The following is a 5,957-nucleotide window of genomic DNA, read 5'->3' as shown; positions in this document are numbered from 1 at the left end:
TGAATGTGTTCACAAATAAATAAATCAGATGTGAAAAGAGAAATTTGTTTCAGTATTTTAAGGCAATAATACGTTTCCAAAATGCGTCAGATGTCACCATTTACATTCAACAGTTTCAAAAAATTCCGGGGGGGCATGCCCCCAGACCCCCCTAGCACTTCGGCGGCTTCGCCGCCTCAATGGGCGTCCACATTGATTTTGATCCAGCTACGCGCCTGGAAGCAATCATAACATCATTTAATTTGTTGAACTTAAATAAAGATAATATTAAGTAGTATCCCTGCGCCCAAAAATGAATGAACATCGAAACGTAAACAAAGAATTACTATCCACTCAAAGCGCATCATTCCATTACGTGACACAATGATCTCATTGATCTCAATGATCGCACAGTTTCCCCCGCTTAAAACATCTCGTGATAGCCCACGTGGGAATAACAAACGCACGCCATTTTGACAGGCACGTACTAAAGTGCTGACGAGCTAGCTGACGATAAAGAAATTGAAGAGAGTTGCTGACCATATAGACAACGAAGGAAAAAAGGTTTGGAAATTAAAGATTTTTCAAGACTTAATGTTAACTTTATTTTATATACTTTTTATAGTGTACGTATAGACGGATGTTTGTGTATTTATTTTTGAAAATGGCATTTCATTGAAATGAATTGAGTAATATTTTTTGCTAGTTTGGTGTAAATATGAGTAAATACCATGGATTTAATAACTTTTTTAGGTGTTTCATCTACATTTGTTTGAAATCAATTATTTTAATTTTGATCATTTTAATTAAGAAACTATTTCTCTTTAATATGTTGTGTTTTCGAAGTTGTTTTGTGAATAACAAGGTAAACATAGGCAAACTCTTGCTAATGAGTAAACTTTGATTAGTATATATTTCATTTTCTTGGTTAGGAATAGCACAATCATTCACCCTTTTTTATATTTTCATTTTCTATTATTAAACCCCTCACATTTACGGGGAGGAAGGCTTCGTGTTTCTATGCTGTTTCAATATTTCACCAGCCGTTGCATATTATCTCTTTATCGTTCCTCCCGGCTGAGAATCCATTTTTTCATTAAATATGTTGATCAAAACTTTGGTGAAGATTCCAATTGAAAACTTTTTTATAGCCAAAAATGTACTTGAGTTCAATTCATTGCCTTTTAACCAAGTTCCAAGTTCAAATATTTATTGTATGAAGGCCTCCGGCCCATATACAGATATGCATACATAAATACATATAAACCAAGCATAGAATTCACAAAATATTAGTTGTTATTATGGCATCATACATGTTAATCAACTATTGATAAATTGTCTCTAATTTTGTCTGCATAATACAAATACATAGCTAATATTTGCAAAACTTCTTCATTTTTTGTAGCTATTAATAGAAAGAACTTATGAAGACTAGGGTAGACATAATACTTATACACTTCTCTTATATCTCTATACACTAGACATTTGATAACAAAATGATATTCATTCTCAACAACCTTTTTACAATATAAACAAAATCTATGGTCCCTATCAATTCCAGTATGCCTGCCTGTTTCAATAGCAAGGCGATGCGATGTAAAATTTGCTAAAAATTTACGAAATTTATCAGCAATTACTCCAGTATATTTTTTTTTGCTCTAAAATAAGATTTCTTTGAACTATTGTCAAAATCTTTCAATAACACATTCTATGAGCAAATAGGTTTACAAAAGTATGAAAACATGCAAGATTTTGAATAATACGATGCTTGTATGTGGTAAAATGAGTTCAGAAAGAGATTGAGATATGACTTAAGTATTTTCGTGATATTTAGGCCAAGTCAAACACAGTATAGTTTTTTTTGTGGGTAAAAATTTCCAATTGGCTTTTCCAAGGGCTTCGAGAAAGCTCTTGATAAGAGTTACCACCGCAGTACTGGTCATCCGCTAATTTAACCACAATATCATGTAAACAGTCACATAGAACACACATAAGTTTTTCAAGGCTGTCTCCGAACCGGGCTTACCAATGTAGTGAAAACTCTGAGTCCATTAAAGGGGGCTTCCACTCCAAATCACTCTTTAAAGAATCTCTTGATAGTGGTATTTGGTAGAAAGCACTTGTGAGATCGGAAACAAGGATATATTGTGTTGGGGAAATTGAGCGAAAAGAATCTACGTCCGGCATCAGTGATGGATTGGGTTTGCTATACCGGCCGACATCATCAAAGGCTATTACAAGACGGTGGCCACCTTAAGGTCAAGCTAGGAAGAGTTCATGTATGCCAATATCCTCAGGGTGTTTAAACACATTTACTTTCAAAATCGTCAAACTTTTGTTGGAGTTGTAGTAGCTTACCTTTACCGTATTTTGGGACTGTGGAGGCTACACTGGGCCTATATTAACTCAAGAAGATTGCCTCAACGGTCCCATACCTCCATTGTAACCACTGATATCTGGTTTAAATACTGAATTAATCTGATCATGTAATGTATTAAACTTTTCAAGTAGAGTGTCATCAAGTAATTTATTGTCTGGTTCTAGTTTGACTGTTTCAAAGTATTTTGTTAAAGTACACCTGTCATGAGTTGGGGATACAAGCCTGAGCCAAGAGGAATGACTGGTTGAGTGTTATGAAACCGAGCCTATAGTACTGATGTAGTTAAATGGAATATTTTTATAAAACAGAGCAATAGCAATGGTGTTATCACGAATGGTGATATCAAACTATGTCAAAATGAATGGTTTTATAAAACAGCGGCATAAGAATGGTATTTTCAAACCTAGCTTATAGAAATTGTGTATTTAAAATGAATATAGACGAATGGTGTAATCAAACTGAGCTTAGAGGAATGGTTTTATTAAACTGAACCTAGAGGAATAGTGTTATCAAAATAAGCTTAGAGGAAAAGTGTTATCAAACTGAACTAGAGGAAAAGTGCTATCAAACTGAGCTTAGGGAAATTGTGTTATCAAACTTAACTAGAGGAATAGTGCTATCAAACTGAGTTTAGGGGAATGGTGTTATCAAACTTAACTAGAGGAAAAGTGCTATCAAACTGGGCTTAGGGGAATTGTTATCAAACTTAACTAGAGGAATAGTGCTATCAAACTGAACCTAGAGGAAAAGTGTTATCAAACTGAACCTAGAGGAATTGTGTTATCAACCTGGACGTAGGGGAATGGTGTTATCAACCTGAACCTAGAGGAATGATGTTATCAAACTGAGCTTAGAGTAAAAGTGTTATCAAACTGAGCTTAGAGGAATGGTGTAATCAAACTGAGCTTAGAGGAATGGTTTTATTAAACTGAACCTAGAGGAATAGTGTTATCAAAATAAGCTTAGAGAAATAGTGTTATTAAACTGAACTAGAGGAAAAGTGCTTTCAAACTGAGCTTAGGGGAATGGTGTTATCAAACTTAACTAGAGGAATAGTGCTATCAAACTGAGCTTAGGGGAATTGTGTTATCAAACTTAACTAGAGGAATAGTGCTATCAAACTGAGCTTAAAGGAATAGTGTTATCAAACTGAACTAAAGGAAAAGTGATATCAAACTGAGCTTAGGGGAATTGTTATCAAACTTAATTAGAGAAATAGTGCTATCAAACTGAACCTAGGGGAATAGTGTTATCAAACCGAACCTAGAGGAATGGTGTTATCAACTTGAACCTAGGGGAACGGTGTTATCAACCTGAACCTATGAGAATGGTGTTATCAACCTGAACCTAGGGGAATGGTGTTATCAACCTGAACCTAGAGGAATGGTGTTATCAACCTGAACCTATGAGAATGGTGTTATCAACCTGAACCTAGGGGAATGGTGTTATCAACCTGAACCTAGAGGAATGGTGTTATCAATCTGAACCTAGGGGAATGGTGTTATCAACCTGAACCTAGGGGAATGGTGTTATCAAATTGAGCTTAGAGTAAAAGTGTTATCAAACTGACCTAAGAGGAATGGTGTTATCAAACTGAACCTAGAGGACTGGTGTTATCAACCTGAACCTAGGGGAATGGTGTTATCAAACTGAACCTAGAGGACTGGTGTTATCAACCTGAACCTAGGGGAATGGTGTTATCAAACTGAACCTAGAGGAATAGTGTTATCAAATTGAACCTAGAGGAAATGTGTTATCAATCTGAGCTTAGATTAAAAGTGTTATCAAACTGAGCTTAGAGGAATTGTGTTATCAATCTTAACCTATGGGAATGGTGTTATTTGACTGAACCTAGGGGAATAGTGTTCTCAAACTGAGCTTAAGAGTATAAGTGTTATCAAACTGAGCTTGGGGGAATGGTGTTATCAACCTGAACCTTGGGGAATGGTGTTATCAACCTGAACCTAGGGGAATGGTGTTATTAGACTGAACCAAGGGGAATGGTGTTATCAACCTGAACCTAGGGGAATGGTGTGATCAACCTGACCCTAGGGGAATGGTGTTATTAGACTGAACCAAGGGGAATGGTGTTATCAACCTGAACTTAGGGGAATGGTGTGATCAACCTGACCCTAGGAGAATGGTGTTATTAGACTGAACCTAGGGGAATGGTGTTATCAACCTGAACCTAGGGGAATGGTGTTATTAGACTGAACCTAGGGGAATGGTGTTATCAACCTGAACCTAGGGGAATGGTGTTATTAGACTGAACCTAGGGGAATGGTGTTATCAACTTTAACCTTGGGGAATGATCTAGTCAACTTGAACCTAGGGGAATGGTGTTATCAACCTGAACCTAGGGGAATGGTGTTATCAACCTGAACCTAGGGAAATGGCGTTATCAACCTTAACCTAGGGGAGTGGTGTTATTAGACTGAACCTAGAGGAATGGTGTTATCAACCTGAACCTTGGGGAATGGTCTAGTCAACTTGAACCTAGGGGAATGGTGTTATCAACCTGAACCTAGGGGAATGATGTTATCAACCTGAACCTAGGGAAATGGTGTTATCAACCTTAACCTAGGGGAATGGTGTTATATACCTGAACCTAGGGGAATTGTGTTATCAACCTTAACCTAGGGGAATGGTGTTATCAACCTGAGCCTAGCGGAATGGTGTTATAAACCTGAACCTAGGGGAATGGTGTTATCAACCTGACCCTAGGGGAATGATGTTATTAGAGTGAACCTAGGGGAATGGTGTTATCAACCTGAACCTAGGGGAATGGTGTTATTAGACTGAACCTAGGGGAATGGTGTTATCAACCTGTACTTAGGGGAATGGTGTGATCAACCTGACCCAAGGGGAATGGTGTTATCAACCTGAACCTAGAGGAATGGTGTTATTAGACTGAACCTAGGGGAATGGTGTTATCAACCTGAACCTAGAGGAATAGTGTTATTAGACTGAACCTAGGGGAATGGTGTTATAAACCTGAACCTAGAGGAATAGTGTTATTAGACTGAACCTAGGGTAATAGTGTTATGAGACTGAACCTAGGGGAATAGTGTTATGAGACTGACCCCAGTGGAATGGTGTTATCAAACTGAGCTTATGGGAATGGTGTTATCAACCTGAACCTAGGGGAATAGTGGTATCAAACTGAACATAGAGGAATCTCCAGGCTTTTTGTTATTTTCATGGTCCCTAGTATGGTTTTCACATCTTGTTTTGTTGGCTTGGCTCAATTTCTCACTAAGCGCTAATCGATTAGATTTGCTTGATTGGTATCATATTTAGTATCAAATGAAACTGGCGGCCAAGTGGCAGGATAATATAAATGTGCTATCTACATGTTCAGTTCTCTGTTTGTATTTTATCAGCTTTGTTTATGTTTATACTAAGCGTGTGAAATATGCTTGTGTATTGTTTTCTTATATAATGTGTTTATATTTTTACTTTCATTTTATTGCCTAAATAAATCAGAAAAACATGGTCTAGTTATGGTTACGAATTTGTTGCCAACAGTACAAAGTTGGTATGGAATCTATGTCCAATTAACACTCTTCTGTAGAGGAGATGATGTAGGAAAACAACA

The sequence above is a fragment of the Mya arenaria genome, chromosome 9 (genome assembly GCF_026914265.1).
Source record: "Mya arenaria isolate MELC-2E11 chromosome 9, ASM2691426v1".
Classification (NCBI taxonomy): domain Eukaryota; kingdom Metazoa; phylum Mollusca; class Bivalvia; order Myida; family Myidae; genus Mya; species Mya arenaria.
This window is presented reverse-complemented; position numbering follows the sequence as displayed.